Here is an 18492-nt window from a genome sequence, read left to right as displayed (position 1 = left end):
ACACTGCAGCATGTAATCGCTCATGTGTGCCAGGCTGCCCAGAGGCAACGAAAAGCTGTCCTCTGTGGGAGGTGTATTGTCTGTGTCCTCTGTATCCCCCCAGCCACTCACCAGTGATGGCCATGATCTGGTCTGGGTGCCACCCTGCTGTGAACATGGTTCCTCCTCCTCCTCATCCTCCACCTCATCATCCTCCAGAACTGTGCCCTGGCTGGACAATAGTGTACCAGGCGTTTGTGGGTGCAGGAACCCACCCTCGGAGTCACTTGTGAATGACTGGCCGGAAACCCTACAAAATGATCCCTCTTCCTCCTCCTCCTCCTCCTCCTGTGCCACATCCTCTTCCATCATCGCCAGTAGCAATTTTCAAGGAGGCATAGAAGTGGGATAGTTACGCTGAGAACGGCGTTATCGGCACTGGCCATGTTGGTGGAGTACTCGAAACAGCGCAACAAGGAACACAGGTCTCGCATGGAGGCCCAGTCATTGGTGGTGAAGTGGTGCTGTTCCGCAGAGCGACTCACCCGTGCGTGCTGCAGCTGAGACTCCACTATCGCCTGCTGCTGCTCGCACAGTCTGGCCAGCATGTGCAAGGTGGAGTTCCAACTTGTGGGCACATCGCATATGAGGTGGTGTGCGGGAAGGCCAAAGTTACGCTGCAGCGCTGACAGGCGAGCAGCAGCAGGGTGAGAACGCCGAATGCACGCACAGACGGCCCGCACTTTATGCAGCAGCTCTGACATATCGGGGTAAATTTTAAGGAATCTCTGCACCACCAAATTCAGCACATGCGCAAGGCAAGGGATGTGCGTCAAACCAGCTAGTCCCAGAGCTGCTACGAGATTTCGCCCATTATCGCACACCACCTGACTGGGCCCGTCCACAGCTCCTGCGTGGTGTGGGGTTTGTCCCCCAAACAGATAAGTTTTAAAACTGCCTGCTGTCGTTTACCCAGACTGGGGCTCAGACTGCTTGGCTGATTTGCAAGGGGTTGAGGTGAAAGACTGATGGACATCGGCTGCAAGTGCCAACTCTGATCTTTCAGCAGGAGACTGGGTGGGAGACAATGTGAAGGAACTGGAGGCACTGTCAGCAACCCTATTTACTATCGCCTGTACTTGTTCAGGCCTCACCATTCGTAGAGCCGCGTTAGGCCCGACCAAATACCACTGCAGGTTCTGTCGCCTACTCGCACCTGAGGAAGGGGTTTCACTTGTGCGTGTAGCAGGCACAGATCGACCACGTCCTCTCCCTGCAACAGGAGCTCCACCAGCAGCACCACGACCTGGGCCACGTCCCTTATTTGACGCTCTCATCTTGCCCTAAATGGGTGTTTAATTAATAGCAGAATAGAACGACAGTATATAAAGGTTGGATCTCACACATAAAGATGCAGACTAGTCCGCAATTAAAGTTTTTTGCCCAAAATGGGTGTTTGTTTAATAACTGAATAGAACCACAGTATGTAAAGGGTGTATCTCACACGCCCTGATCCAGACTAGGCCGCAATTAAAGTTTTTGGCCAAAAATGGCTGTTTTTCTAATTATTGAATAGAACCACAGTATCTAAACGGTGTATCTCACACGTCCTGATCCAGACTAGGCCGCAATTAAAGATTATTGCCCAAAATGGGTGTTTTTCAAATAACTGAATAGAACCACAGTATCTAAAGTGTGTATCTCACAATGACATATGCAGCAAAGGCTGCAAAATAAACTTTTTTGCCCAAAACGGGTGTTTGTTTAATAACTGAATATGACAGCAGTATATAACCCTTGAATTTCACACATGCTGATGCTGCAAGGGCAGAAAAATTGTGTATTTTGCCCACAATGGATGTTTTATTAATAGAAGAATATAACCACAGTATGTAAAGGGTGTATCTCACACGTCCTGATACAGACTAGGCCACAATTAAAGTTGTTTGTCCAAAATGGCTGTATTTCAAATAACTGAATAGAACCACAGTATCTAAAGGGTGTATCTCACATGTACTGATCCAGACTAGGCTGCAATTTAAGTTTTTTGCCTAAACTGGGTGTTTTTTTAATAATTTAATATGACAGCAGTATATAACCCTTGAATTTCACACGTGCTGATGCTGCAAGGGCAGACAAATTGGGTATTTTGGCAAAAAAGTGTTTTTTTTAAAACTCAGAATATTATGGCTGTATTTTTAGCTTAAATTACACACTGACTAATCCAGATGTTTGATATTGCCCAAAAAAATTGTTTTTTTTACTAACTGAATATGAAAGCTGTATAAATTAAACTTGAATTTCACACGTGCAGATCTGTAAAATAGTGGATTTTGCAAAAAAAAGTGTGTTTTTAAAAGCCCAGAAAATTATGGCTGTATTTCTAGCTTAAATTGCACACTGACTAATCCAGATGTTGTATATTGCCAAAAAAGTGTGTTTTTTTAGTAACAGAATATGAAAGCTGTATATATTAAACTTGAATGTCACACGTGCAGATCTGTAAAATAGTGGAATTTGCCAAAAAAGGGTGTTTTTTAAAAACCCTGAAAATTATGGCTGTATTTCTAGCTTAAATTGCACACTGACTAATCCAGATGTTGTATATTGCCAAAAAAGTGTGTTTTTTTACTAACTGAATATGAAAGCTGTATAAATTAAACTTGAATTTCACACGTGCAGATCTGTAAAATAGTGGATTTTGCAAAAAAAAGTGTGTTTTTAAAAGCCCAGAAAATTATGGCTGTATTTCTAGCTTAAATTGCACACTGACTAATCCAGATGTTGTATATTGCCAAAAAAGTGTGTTTTTTTAGTAACAGAATATGAAAGCTGTATATATTCAACTTGAATTTCACACATGCAGATCTGTAAAATAGTGGAATTTGCCAAAAAAGTGCGTTTTTTAAAAACCCTGAAAATTATGGCTGTATTTCTAGCTTAAATTGCACACCGGCTAATCCTGCAAATGCACCAGATGTTGTATATTGCCAAAAAAGGGTGATTTTTTAAAACCAGATTATTAGTGCAGTATTTCAAGCTTGGATTTGAATGTCACAAAAGCTCAGATGCAGTGCTGGTGCACTGAGCTTGCATAAAATGGCCGCCGCCGCTGTCCACCTAACTAACAAACGGATAAAACTTTTTTTTTTTCTGTCACTGGGCTCAGGGCAGGGTAAAAAGATTGTGCACGGCACCCACACAACTAAATATATGTAGATCGCTGAGTTAGATTCAAGTTCTGAACAAAGATTCTCTCCTATACCTCCCTGAAATTACCAGCAGCATCCTCTCCCTACACTAGTAACAGCAGAGTGATGTGCAGCGCTATGTGACTCAAGCTTATATAGAGGCTGGGTCACATGCTGCACTGACTAATCATAGCCATGCCATTTGCTCAGTAAATCCCTTAATAAATTCCTTGAGATTTGTAGGTTTAAAAATAGGGTCACTTTTTGACAGTTTCCACTGTTGGGGTACATCAGGGTCTCTTCAAATACAAAATGATGCCCAAAAACCATTCTAGCAAAATCTGCCCCCCAAAAACCATATTGCGCTCCTTTCCTTCTGACCACTGCCACGTGCTCCTATAACAGTTTACCAAATATGAGATATTTCTGTAAACTACAGAATCAGAGTAATACATATTTAGGTTTATTTTGCTGTTAACCCTTGCTGTGTTGTGAAAAAAAAAAGATTAAAATAAAAAATCTGTAATAAAAATTAAATTTAGAAATTCTATTTCCATTTTCCTTTATTTCATTTATGGGTGGTTTCTATTAAGTAAGCTCCTCAGAATCACTTTATAACTGATTTGGTGCTTAAAAAATGGTTTTTGAAATCCTCTTGAAAATTGTAAAAATTGCTTCAAAATTTCTAAGCCTTGTAATGTCCTAAATTTTTTTTAATTACATTTACAAAATGATGCCAACATAAATGATAAGTGTTTTATGAGCTATTACTATCTGTCTTAGAAGTAGAGAAATTGAAATTTAGAAAATATTGCATTTTTCCCAATTTTTGGTAAATTTTATATTTTTAAAAAATATAAAAAGGGAAATATATTGACTCAAATTTACCACTGTCATGAAGTGCAATGCGTCACGAGAAAACAAGCTCAGCATTGTTTGGATAAGTAAAACTATTCCAAAGTTATTAGCACATAAATTTACACATGTCAGATTTGCAAAAAATGGCCTGGGTAGGAAGGAGTAAACAGACCTGGAGTAGAGGGGGTTAAAGACCTTTGGTAAATATACAGAAAAGTCATAATGGTGGGCTGGGGTTGGTTGCTGAAGCCAGATGATGTGCCTGTCTATGTGTGCAGAAAAGTATTTAAAAGGGAATATTGAACTAATATTTTTATACATTTTTCACTTTGGAAAATTAAAACCTGAAATATAGACCATTGAATCTTGTGAATCTTTTTTCTCTGTAAAGTGAAATGTATAAAGTTGAAATCTTTTTGTGTTCTCAAAATGAAATCTATATATCTATAAATATTGTAAAGCTGAATAAATAACTAAATCTGTCCAGTTGCTTCACAATCTATGATTAGTACAGCCTGTTGTCAATGTCTTTATTTTGCCTCATGAAAATGCATTATTGATTGTGGAAGTCACCAATGATGAAGCGAATCAGCAGAGCTGAGATAAATGGAAGCAGTAGAAAACAAACAACGAAAGAAAACAGAAATTTCATTCTACTAGCAAGGTCACTCAGAGGACTAGGACAACTTAATACAACAGAGACTACTTCTCCTCACTGATCTTAATGACATCATGCTTTATGGATGTAGTGAAGGAAAAATTTCATGTCAAAACTGTCTTTGAAAACAGAATATTGGGACATAGTTTTCAATGCCTATAAGATAAATTTATATGTCCTCAAAATAGCACAAATTAAAACAAACTTGCTTTCATGTTAGAGATTCTTTATACCTTATGTCAAGTCATGGCTGGTGTACTATACAAATATTTAGCACCCATATTAATACACATCCTTAATAAGCTTGGCATATTTTAAGGTTCTCTTAACCGCAACCCAATTTATAGATTACTCTTAAAATGAAGGAAGATGGGAAATTAAAGTGGCCATAAAGCATATATGTACAATGAAAAACCCTTTTAAACGGAATGTGTCTTCAATAGTGATGAGCGACATAAGCAATATTCGAATTCGCAATATTTCGTGAATTTTTGGCCAAATAATACCCATAAATTAGCAAATTCAAGAATTCGTGATCTCCAGTCATTATTTACTTGATTGCGAAAAATCGGCAATGTAATATTTTCGCAATAAAAATTTGCGATTAGAACATTTGCAATCAACTTTCCTATTGGTTGCTAAGTGCCGATATTCACGATAAATTCGTGATTAGAATATTCGCGATCAACACTATTTGCGAATACGAATATATAGCACTATATTCTAAATATTTGCGAATTCTCAAAGTGGCAATATTCGCGATTAAAATTTGCGATTCGAATATTCGCGCTCAACACTAGTCTTCAAAAATGTATCTATTGTTTAAATCAAATTTTATGTTAAATATATTTTTTAAGAATTTTTCGTGATTGTTCTGTCTTCATACACGTTCACACAGTGTGCAGTCTGGCATTCAGCATAAACCATTCCTGTCTTCCAAATAAGAGGACTGTTCTTTGTAGTCTAACTTGTTTCTTGGCAAAACAGGATTCTTTGATTGGCAAAACAGGATCCTGTGGTAAAACGACAAGAATACAAATAACATGTATAAGTATAAAGCATAGGATAGCATGTACTATAACATTACATTAACACTGAAGCATATGGTAAAATGGCTTCCTGTAAATAGAATTGCATGGCTATCTAACAGTAGTATCTCCCTGAGTAACAATTATAACTAACTAAACAGCTCTGCATAACATAATGTCCCTGAAACAAAGGTAGATCTCTCACCTGATATGCCTTTACAAGGATGGTTGAGTTTGAGAAGGAGATATGCAGAAGGACAGCTCAGCTGATGTGTCCTGGAGACTGGAGGCTTCTCTTTCCCAGGATGCTTTGCACTACCACAATTCTTTGCACCACCCACAATGCAGCAGTCTTTGTAACAGGAAAAACAAAGTGTAATACAACTTAACACCACTAGATGGTGCTATTACCACACTAATCACTACAGAAAGACCAAAACTTTGGCAGAATGAACTGGAATCATTTTCCCTAACCCTGCTGGGCAGAACAGTGATGTTCTTTATAATTTTCCATTTCACTAAGCCTAGGTGATACTTTTTGGTCTGTTCTGATCACTTTCAACAGTCATCATCTTATCATTACAGATATACGGTTGCGTCTTCCCTTTGTGTACACCGGTATCCAGGATACCGAGCATGCGCGGTGAGGCCCCAGGGACGCCGAGATGCCTGCCATCACGACACTCCACTCTGTAAGTTTTTAAACCATGCGGCTATTGACCGCTTAATTAGCATTCACAGGTGATCACTATAATTTAGCACAAAGCACGAGGCACTTTATGTACTGGGCAGTGTTTGTTTACTTGTCATTTTTTGTAAATTGCCTATGATATCACGATGTATGTTAAAGATCGCGATCTGCATACATGATATATAAATGAATTCACATATGATCATGGAAAATTTTAAAGTAATCCACGTTTTTATACATTTTTATACATTGTTGATTATGCTATTGTCAATTACTTTGTTAATTGACCCACTAAGCATTGTGGGTATAAATGTAGATGCTGTGACACCAATTGTTATGCTTGAGAAAGACTGCAATGAGCAGTTGAAACGTTGCACAGGGGAAATAAAGCGGGTCGTTTTTTTCACCTTATCCTGGAGTGCTGCCTCTTCTTTGAAATACCTACAACCATTTCGACCTAACAGCCTAAGGTCAGAGGATTTTGCACCCGGCTTCATCTGCAAGTAGTGCTGCTGCCCTTTCTTTGTATTTTATATATATATATATATATATATATATATATATATATATATACAGTGGGGGAAATAATTATTTGACCCCTCACTGATTTTGTAAGTTTGTCCAATGACAAAGAAATTAAAAGTCTCAGAACAGTATCATTTCAATGGTAGGTTTATTGTAACAGTGGCAGATAGCACATCAAAAGGAAAATCGAAAAAATAACTTTAAATAAAAGATAGCAACTGATTTGCATTTCATTGAGTGAAATAAGTATTTGAACCCTCTAACAAAAAAAGACTTAATACTTGGTGGAAAAACCCTTGTTTGCAAGCACAGAGGTCAAACGTTTCTTGTAATTGATGACCAAGTTTGCGCACATTTTAGGAGGAATGTTGGTCCACTCCTCTTTGCAGATCATCTCTAAATCCCTAAGGTTTCGAGGCTGTCTCTGTGCAACTCTGAGCTTGAGCTCCCTCCATAGGTTTTCGATTGGATTAAGGTCCGGAGACTGACTAGGCCACTCCATGACCTTAATGTGCTTCTTCTTGAGCCACTCCTTTGTTGCCTTTGCTGTATGTTTTGGGTCATTGTCGTGCTGGAACACCCATCCACGACCCATTTTCAGTTTCCTGGCAGAGGGAAGGAGGTTGTCGCTCAGGATTTCACGATACATGGCTCCGTCCATTTTCCCGTTTATGCGAATAAGTTGTCCTGTGCCCTTAGCAGAAAAACACCCCCAAAGCAAAATGTTTCCACCCCCATGCTTGACGGTGGGGACGGTGTTTTGGGGGTCATAGGCAGCATTTTTCTTCCTCCAAACACAGCGAGTTGAGTTAATGCCAAAGAGCTCTATTTTGGTCTCATCAGACCACAGCACCTTCTCCCAGTCACTCTCTGAATCATTCAGGTGTTCATTGGCAAACTTCAGACGGGCCTGCACATGTGCCTTCCTGAGCAGGGGGACCTTGCGAGCCCTGCAGGATTTTAATCCATTGCGGTGTAATGTGTTTCCAATGGTTTTCTTGGTGACTGTGGTCCCTGCTAATTTGAGGTCATTGACTAACTCCTCCCGTGTAGTTCTAGGATGCTTTTTCACCTTTCTCAGAACCATTGACACCCCACGAGGTGAGATCTTGCGTGGAGCCCCAGAGCGAGGTCGATTGATGTTCATTTTGTGCTCCTTCCATTTTCGAACAATCGCACCAACAGTTGTCACCTTCTCTCCCAGCTTCTTGCTAATGGTTTTGTAGCCCATTCCAGCCTTGTGCAGGTCTACAATTTTGTCTCTGACATCCTTGGACAGCTCTTTGGTCTTTCCCATGTTGGAGAGTTTGGAGTCTGCTTGATTGATTGATTCTTTGGACAGGTGTCTTTTATACAGGTGACTAGTTAAGACAGGTGTCCTTAATGAGGGTGACTAATTGAGTAGAAGTGTCTAACCACTCTGTGGGAGCCAGAACTCTTAATGGTTGGTAGGGGTTCAAATACTTATTTCACTCAATGAAATGCAAATCAGTTGCTATCTTTTATTTAAAGTTATTTTTTCGATTTTCCTTTTGATGTGCTATCTGCCACTGTTACAATAAACCTACCATTGAAATGATACTGTTCTGAGACTTTTCATTTCTTTGTCATTGGACAAACTTACAAAATCAGTGAGGGGTCAAATAATTATTTCCCCCACTGTATACACATAAAGATAACACAATTCCAAATAGCCAAGCAAATTGTAGTAAGACAGCACTACTCACTGAGTCATCTCAGTACAGCCATTTGGTGGCGGTGCCCGCAGTGTTGAGTCCCGACCTTTTAAACTCCCCAATACCGTAGAGTAAACAAAAACCACGGCACTCCAAGTCTTCAGGAAAACGTCTTCTTTATTTGCACCAAACAAGCGACATTTCGTCTCTATGTGTATTTGTCAAGCTCAACTTAATACAGCTCAGTGAATATATGTATACCCATTAAAAGTATCCAATTGGACACAGTGATTAACTCCGCCCCCCAATATAATGAGTTAAAATAAACACTTGTTAGCATTTTTGTTTACTTTACAATTCCAAATAGGTGATATCACAGCTTATCTACTCCATCCTAACCTCTACATAGAATCCAATGATGTCCCCTCCTGTCCATAGTGCCCATGGTTTATGATGGGAGCTGTAAGGAATACATTTAATACTGTTAACAATACCTGTTATGGCTGCCCCCAAAGTTTCATAGGTGGTGATGTGCACGAACACAGCTTTGTCAAAGGATAAACACGTTGCCATGACTATGGGCTGCCTTGCCCCAAACCAGACGGCGCAATGTTTTTAACTTGTCGTGAAATTAATTAAAGACATTTTATGCTTTTCCTGCGAGTGCTGAGCAGACTATACTTCAGACAACGTATACATTTTGGAGCAAAAAATAAACTTGGTACATATTTATACCCTGAATACATTACTATTGGGTGAGTCTAAAATTGAGAAGGATTTGGGTATAAGCTAAATTAATGCAATGCCAGTCTGCTGCATCTAAAGCCATCATTTATCAAACTTGTATAAAGTAGAACTGTCTTAGTTGCCCATAGAAACAAATCAGACTCCACCTTTCATTTTGGACAGCTCCTTTGGAAAGTGAAAGGTGGAATCTGATTGGTTGCTATGGTCAACTAAGCCAGTTCTACTTTACAGCACTTTGATAAATGACCCCATTTGTCTTTTTTTTTTTATCAGGGAAGGCATCGCTTCTAAAGAAGAAAGTATTCTTTAAAGAGGGATATCAGTGAGCTAGGGTTCAAAGTTGTGCAAATGAATGCAAGTTATGGGAGGTATCGAAAAATCTGTCCCTGTAATAACCTATGCAATAAATTGCTCTTTTTGCAGATCCAAGAACACATGGACACCATTTACAAGTAAAGAAAGTGCAGTCTTTTCACAAAGTCTAAAACCTATTACATTATTGTCCGAACCATAACATTGAGACAATGTGAAACATACCCCTAGAGGATCTGGTAATGGCTGAAAGTGTGAATACATTTAAGAAAGGGTCAGATATTTTCCTTGTTAAACACAATGTCCTGGGTTACTGGTATAACTGGATAGGTGATAATTATCTGATCTTTGGGGGTCCGACCACTGGGGCCTCCACCAATAAACTAGAATTGGGTCCCTGAGTTGAAACAAATATACTGCCATTCCATTCATCTCTGTGGGACTACCAAAGTCAAATGCTGTACTCGGCTATTTCTGTCAGTCTCATACAGATGAATGGAGCATGTAAGGGACGCCCATTCTCATGATCAATGGGTGTATCAGTAGTTGGAACCCTATGTATCAAATACTTGTCACCTATCCTGTGTATATGCGTTAAGTTGTTATGGTGGGACAATCCTTCTTAAATCCGCCAACATGTTTGGCCAGAACTCTAGCATCCTCAGGGGTATATGAAGATTAATGGTGTGGTCAATATGATATGATAGATTTTTAAAGTTGTGTTTGTGATTGTACACAAAACTCTTCTCATCTAATCCTCCAAAAGGCATTCAGGTATAAATCCTACATTAAGCCACTACCTTCTCATGCAATACTAAGAACACCAGACTTCTGGTGAAAAATGTCAAGGTGGTTTTAATTGAAGCTTTAGGTTTATTAAAGCAACCAGTCCACCTTATTGAAAGGACATATGATAGGCTGCGGATGCCAAATAACTGTCTCAAATATACAGCTGTATACAGCAATATAGAAAATCATACATAGATTGATTTCTTGTTATGTACCAGTAAAATTATACAGTCAAAGCCAAATGCAGACTTGTAGAGGATAGCATGCACCTTTTGTATCATGCAAATATCATTTATTTAATCCTAATGCATAATAACGATGTTTTGGCCAATAACAGTAGCAGACCCTTTTTCGGCTAGGTCGAGCTAATATACAAAAACCCCTTATTTGACCAAATCAGAAAAATATGTGACCCTTATCATCTGATAGAAAGATTATTGTAGATAATTAACAGTTGTGTGCACATACAGTTCCATATGCAATACAGTAATGTAACACTGTGAAGGGTTAAAAAAAAGTCCAACTGATCAGACGAGGAGGCTGGTTCACCACATGGAGAGAGATCCCTCAGGGTGTGCTACATCAGAAAGCGCATGTCTATTATTGTCAAGGCCAAGTATCAACGCCCCCAGGACATTTTTGTTTTTTTCTATCTAAGATAATTGAATTGTGAACAGTGGAGACTGGCTATATATTATTCACTGTACAATACACAGAATAATGCATATAATTAACTTCTAATGAACTGAAATAAAATGAATACAATCTTTTGGTCTCATACCAGTAGGACTTCCATTAGACATACAACAGTCTTCTTAGTAGTTAGATAAACTAGAATTGCCCAGTGATTCAGTAATATTTCAGTACAGAACTATAAGTTAAAAAGCATAATATTGTATAGTGGCTAGGTTTAATAAACAGGGTATATATCTATGAAATAATAGTAAACATTCTAATTATGAACTGAGTGGAGGGTCATCACTAGGGGATCAATCAGAATTCAAAAGGCCAGAGATTGAGTGGAAACATGCTCAAAAATAAATTCAAAATCAGTATTAAAGCCAAGGGTGTCAAACTTTCCAAAGAATGGGCAGAAGCAATATCCAGGAACAAGGCCGAGATCAGGATCCGTGTCAGACAGAAGACCTGGAACAAAAGCACACAAGAGCCAGAACAGGAAGGCAATCAACGGGCAATGCATGGAGGAGGAGATCCCTTTGACTATATTGCTAGGCCTGACATTATTTTCATGCTGCTCATCTAAGCAGGAGCGCGGAAGAAACAGGACTGTGACAAAAGACAGGAGCTGAAGCTAGAAAAGAGGATGTCTCTGGTTGCATAGCACATTGGCAAGTGTCACACTACTGGAACCAGATGAAGTAAGCAACAGTACCTCTCCTCTTAGGGCACCTTCCAAAATGATTTTGTAAGGCTTAAGGGAATACCTCTAAAATTATTTTTTAATGAGCTGAGGAGCATGAATGTCTTCTTTAGGCATCGATCTTCTCTTCTCAAAACCATATCTGTTCAATCAAGATCTGTGCAGTCTTGAAAGCTGAGGATTCACGGGAAGAAGCAGAAGGTGTTCTGATCTTTGTAGAAAACTTATTGATTACCAGAGGGTGCAGAATGGCAATATAGAAACTATTGGGTATCTGTGGAGAAGCTGGCAAGTTGAGGAAGAATGTAATCGGGCTAATCTGCTTTAGAACCTTGAATGACATAATAAAAAATGCTGCAAGCCTGGGAAATGTTTAAATAGATGTTTTTTTGCAGATAACAAAACAGTGTCCTCCTAATTTTTGTGAACCTCTGACAAGATGTCCTGAATATTTTGGCAGACATTTAACAGCTAGAGGATGAGCAGAAATCGGCCGAGGAATACTTGGGCGAGTGGTGATTTTCTGTAGCACTAGGAGATGCAACTGCTGTGAGCAAACTCTGCCCAAGGTAACAGCTTGGACCAATTATTTGGGATGGAATTCATATATACAAAGTAGAGATGAACAAACTTTTTAAAATTTGTTTTGTGTCCGATATGGCAAATAAAATACAAAAATTCACCATGAGGTCACCTAGGACTTATATCTTGTCTTTTTCTTTTTTTTTCCCCTTGCTTTTACTGCAATGATTTATTGGGTATTTAATACATTTACTACAATGAGAGCCATAGAAAACAATATCATAGTGACACCGACATACACTCACCTAAAGAATTATTAGGAACACCTGTTCTATTTCTCATTAATGCAATTATCTAGTCAACCAATCACATGGCAGTTGCTTCAATGCATTTAGGGGGGTGGTCCTGGTCAAGACAATCTCCTGAACTCCAAACTGAATGTCAGAATGGGAAATAAAGGTGATTTAAGCAATTTTGAGCGTGGCATGGTTGTTGGTGCCAGACGGGCCGGTCTGAGTCTTTCACAATCTGTTCAGTTACTGGGATTTTTACGATCAACCTTTTCTAGGGTTTACAAAGAATGGTGTGAAAAGGGAAAAACATCTAGTATGCGGCAGTCCTGTGGGCAAAAATGCCTTGTGGATGCTAGAGGTCAGAGGAGAATGGGCCGACTGATTCAAGCTGATAGAAGAGCAACGTTGACTGAAATAACCACTCGTTACAACCGAGGTATGCAGCAAAGCATTTGTGAAGCCACAACACGCACAACCTTGAGGCGGATGGGCTACAACAGCAGAAGACCCCACCGGGTACCACTCATCTCCATTACAAATAGGAAAAAGAGGCTACAATTTGCACAAGCTCACCAAAATTGGACTGTTGAAGACTGGAAAAATGTTGCCTGGTCTGATGAGTCTCCATTTCTGTTGAGACATTCAAATGGTAGAGTCCGAATTTGGCGTAAACAGAATGAGAACATGTATCCATCCTCTGATGGCTACTTCCAGCAGGATAATGCACCATGTCACAAAGCTCGAATCATTTCAAATTGGTTTCTTGAACATGACAATGAGTTCACTGTACTAAAATGGCCCCCACAGTCACCAGATCTCAACCCAATAGAGCATCTTTGGGATGTGGTGGAACGGGAGCTTCGTGCCCTGGATGTGCATCCCTCAAATCTCCATCAACTGCAAGATGCTATCCTATCAATATGGGCCAACATTTCTAAAGAATGCTATCAGCACCTTGTTGAATCAATGCCACGTAGAATTAAGGCAGTTCTGAAGGCAAAAGGGGGTCCAACACCGTATTAGTATGGTGTTCCTAATAATTCTTTAGGTGAGTGTATATAGCCATGGGTAAATGCATGGTTGATGGTATTTACAAACAGCATGCTTAAAAACACATGGCGCTTCAAATGTGTTATACATTTTTATATTAGAAAACTTCCAAAATTGTCCCTTATAAGGAGCAGATTGTGTTTAAACACACATGGTATTATTAGAAGAAAACAATGGCTTGTTGGGCACAAGCGTCTAAAAATTATACCTTAATAGGGGCAGATGCCTGCACCATTTATACACACAGTGTGTCAGAAGAAACAGTCGCTTGTTCTAAATAAGGCTGGAAAATTTCTCTCTTTTAATTGGGAGCAGCAGCCATAGGGTGTAAAACTTAAAAGGGTAGGGTAATAGTGGCATGTGGTCACAATTGTAGCAGCAGAACATAAAACAGACAAGGCAGTAGATGTGTCTGCCACTGTGTTGGGGTAGTAGAGTAGAAATAGTGGTGGCTGTGTAGGGGTAATGGTAGTGGCAGTAGAAGGATTAGCAGTGGGGAGTAGCAGTTGCAGTGGTGGAGACAGGACCAGTAGCAGCCATACAGTACAAAACATAAGCAGACTGACTATGACAGCAACATGATGGGGCTGGTGATATATAGATACTATCAGCAATGTCAGATCTATTGACCAGCCTCACCTGGATGTGTGTGAAAATCCTTAAGAATCCATGCTTGATACATTTTGGCAAATATCACGTTTTGTAAACTGGTGGAGGACAAATTTATTCATCTGCACACTGAAAACCCTTTCTGAGATAACACTGGTGATTGTACAAGACAGTACAGTGAAAGCAAACTGGGCCTATTCCAATCTGCCTGCCCAGAAGTCCATACTGTATGTACCAGGGAAAAGCCACAGTCTTTTATAAAACAAGACACTTTTAAACAATTTAAAAAAACGGACAGCTGTCCAGAATTATGAATATCATGCAGCAGAATAAAATACAGAAGAATAAAATTTTGTGGGTGACGAGACAATTTTTTATAGACACCTAACTGATGGCATACAGAAGAGTTCAATTTGAGAGAAGAATTACATTTTGTTGAAGGACCGGAACTGTGCCACGATGGACACCTGCTCAAAAGTCCTGCAGAAGGTATAGCATGCAGAAGAAATTTTTTTTGAGAATAATTCAATTTTGTTGAAGGCATGGAATTGCACTGCTATGGACAAACCTGGCCAAAAGTCTGATGGACAACATAGCATACAATAGATTTCAATTTTAGGTAAGAATTAAATTTTGTTGAAGGAGTGAAACTGCACAACTATGGACACCTGGCCAAATGTCTAACAGATGGCATAGGAAGAATTAAGTTTTAGAGAAGAATTAAAAGGATGTGCAGGCAGTTTATGTAGATGACCTATCCTCAGAATAGTTCATCAATATCTGATGTGCGTGGTCCATCATCTGCCTTGCAGCGATAGTGTAGTGTAATTACAAGTGCTAGCTCTATTCAAGTGAACGGGCAGTGTAATGAAGAGGAAGCAGTTTTCTCATGGAGCACTGCCCCCTCTTCAAACAGCTGATTAACGGGGGTGTCGGGTGTTGGACCGCGCAGATCAGATATTGATGACCTATCCTGAGATCATCAATATATAGAGCCCGCACAACCCCTTTTAATTTTGTTGAAGGTGTGAAATCGCGACACTAAAGGACCTGGCCAAAAGTACAAGGAACGACAGTGAAAAAAAATCAGTTTTAGAGAAGGCATGGAACTACGCCACCTGACCATAAGTCTGTTGGATGGCATAGAATAGAGAAGAATTCAGTTTTTAGAGAAAGATTCAATTTTGTTGAAGGTGCGGTGATTGATAGCATTGTGTGTATAAGTGTGCATAAGAGATAGCTGTCAGTCACTGGTAACACCTCCCTCTTGTACCAATAGCACTTTACAGGGCTGCAGATATAAATGGGGAAGGAATTTTTCCCCCCTAAAGTTAGGAAAATTGGCTTCTACCTCACAGTTTTTTTTTTTTTTTTGCCTTCTTCTGGATCAAATTGAAGGATAACAGGCTGAACTAGATGGACAGATGTTTTTTTTCAGCCTTATAAACTATGTTACTATGTTACAGGTTTTACTGAATTATTTCCCAGAAAAATATATATCGATCTGCTCAACTCCTCCTGCTCTATGACATGATGCTTTTCAGATTGCATTTTTTGGTGACAGGCTCTCTTTAAGGGCCATTTTCGATTCTCTAATATATTTGATGCAAATTAGATTGTAGCCAGCTTCGCTCTTTATTCAATTCTTGATAACCAATAAATGAAAAATAATCTTGCCTAGGCAAGGAAGGAAGATTCCCAGATAACGGCTCTGTCCAAAGTTATCTTTATGTAGAGAAAGAGAAAATAGCCTAGACTTGGAGGTCTATAACCTGTAAGCAGCAGATTGGCACAGTCGTATGGGAGCATGCTTCGGGAGTGTCTCTGCTTGTTTCCTGGAGAAACATCTGTGAATTATTGATATTGATTTGAAAGCCTAACCAGAGGAGAAATTGTTCAGAGTGGGTGCAGATTACTCGTAATTAGGGTTGAGCGAACGGGAACTGTAAAGTTTGGGTTTGTTCCAAACTTTAGGATTTTTGGACCCCGAACCTAAACTTTTCAGTGAAAGTTCGGGTTTGGGTTCAGGGTTCGACGAGTTATTGGCGCTTTTTGAAAGGCTTCAGAGCAGCCAATAAACAAGCGTTTAACTCGTGTGCCCTTAGAAGCCATCACAGCCATGCCTACTAGTGGCATGGCTGTGATTGGCCAGTGCAGCATGTGACCCAGCCTCTATATAAAAAACCTAAAAAGTCTCACACATATATAGTTGATAAATCTTTATTAATGAAAAGACAAAAATAATGAATAATACATATACAGCGGTATTAAATAGTGGTAAAAAATGCAGGAGGATAAAGTGACAAGTGCACGGAGCCACCAATAGTCCTAAACTGGTAAGTCAGATAATACATAAGGCTAAATGAGACAAGGTATTGTCTATACTGATGTGATGACTGGTAAAAAGTACCTATAAATGACCATACAGAAGACCCACAGTCTCAATAACAGCACCACATGTCACAGGAAATATACATAAGTCGTAGTAATATTGCAGGGAGGCCAGCAAGACGGTGTAATCACCTTGCTGGGACCAGCTGCTGACCCGCCTGCAACAAGCAATACAAAATACAATTGACAGCGGAGCAGCCTATACTGACGAGGAAAGGATGAGGTGATGGCTCCTAGCCCGACGCGCGTTTCGCCTCGCTTCTTCAGGGGGCCTCTAAATAAGCTGGAGTCACGTAGCGCTGCACGTCACTGTGCTCTGATTAGTGTAGGGATAGAATGCTGCTGCTGTGAGGGAGAGAATAGGACATAATCTTTAATCTGAAGTGCGATCTAACTAGATTTTGTTTTTACCCTGCCCTGAGCCCAGTGACCTAGAAAAAAAACTTTTATCCATCTGTTACTTAGATGGGCAGTGGCAGCCATTTTATGCAAGTTCTGTGCACCAGCACAGCATATGTGCATTTGTGACAGTCAAATAGAAGCTTGAAATACTGCAATTATATTCTGGGTTTAAAAAAATCACCCATTTTTGGCAAGACCCTACATCTGTGGCCTTTGCAGCATTTGTCTGTGTGAAATTTAAGCTTGAAATACTGCAATAACTTTCTGGGTTTTAAAAAACACCAATTTTTGGCAATACCCTCCATCTGGGGCCTATGCCGCATTAGACAGTGTGCAATTTAAGCTTTAAATACAGCAATAATTTTCTGGGTTTTAAATAACAAATTTTTGGGACTAAATCTGTCAGTGTGAAATTCAAGTGTTATACACTGCTGTCATATTCTGTTATTTAAAAAAAAACACCCATTTAGGGTAAAATCCTAATTTTGCGGCGTTTGCTGCATTTGTCATTGTTAAATACAAGCTTGAAATACTTCAATAATTTTATGGGTTTAAAAAAACTCCTATTTTTAGAAATACCCTCCATCTGGGGCCTATGCAGCATTATTCAGTGTGAAGTTTAAGCTTGAAATACTGCAATAATTTTCTGGGTTTTAAAAAACACCCTTTTTGAGCAAAAGAATACATTTTACAGCCTTTGTTGAATCTGTCAGTGTGAAATACAAGAGTTAGATACTACTGTTATATTCTGTTATTAAAAAAACACCCATTTAGGGCAAAATACTAATTGGATGCATCTGTCATTGTTAAATACAAGCTTTAAATACAGCAATAATTTTCTGGGTTTAAAAAAGCACCCCTTTTTGGCAATACCCTCCATCTGGGGCCTATGCATGTTTGGTCAGTGTGCAATATATGCTTGAAATACTTCAATAATTATCTGGATTTAAAAAAGCACTCATTTTTGGCAATACCCTCAATCTGGGGCCTATGCAGCATTAGTCAGTGTGAAGTTTAAGTTTGAAATACTGCAATTACTCAGCCATTGTAATACTACAGCGCAATCGCTCATTGTTGTATTTTTGATATTTCCCACTCTTTTGGGGTGTACCCTAAAAAAAAAAAAAAAAAAAAAAAATGTAAACAAAAAACCAGTGTTGGCTACCTCATCCTCCTCCACTGCCGCTTCCACCTACACCGCTACGTTCACCGCCTCCTCAACCTCCTACTCCATATGGACCTTCACCTCATACATCAAGATTATTTTCTTTAAATTTGTATGTATTCTATTTTATTTTATGTCATTTCACTAATTTGTCTGTTACATTTTTGTGTGAAATTCACCAATTTTTGGCTGTGATATACCCCTGCTGTACCTAAAAGATAGGTT

This window comes from Bufo bufo, chromosome 5 (assembly GCF_905171765.1).
Source record: "Bufo bufo chromosome 5, aBufBuf1.1, whole genome shotgun sequence".
In the NCBI taxonomy this organism is placed as follows: domain Eukaryota; kingdom Metazoa; phylum Chordata; class Amphibia; order Anura; family Bufonidae; genus Bufo; species Bufo bufo.
Note: the sequence above shows the minus strand (reverse complement) of the source record.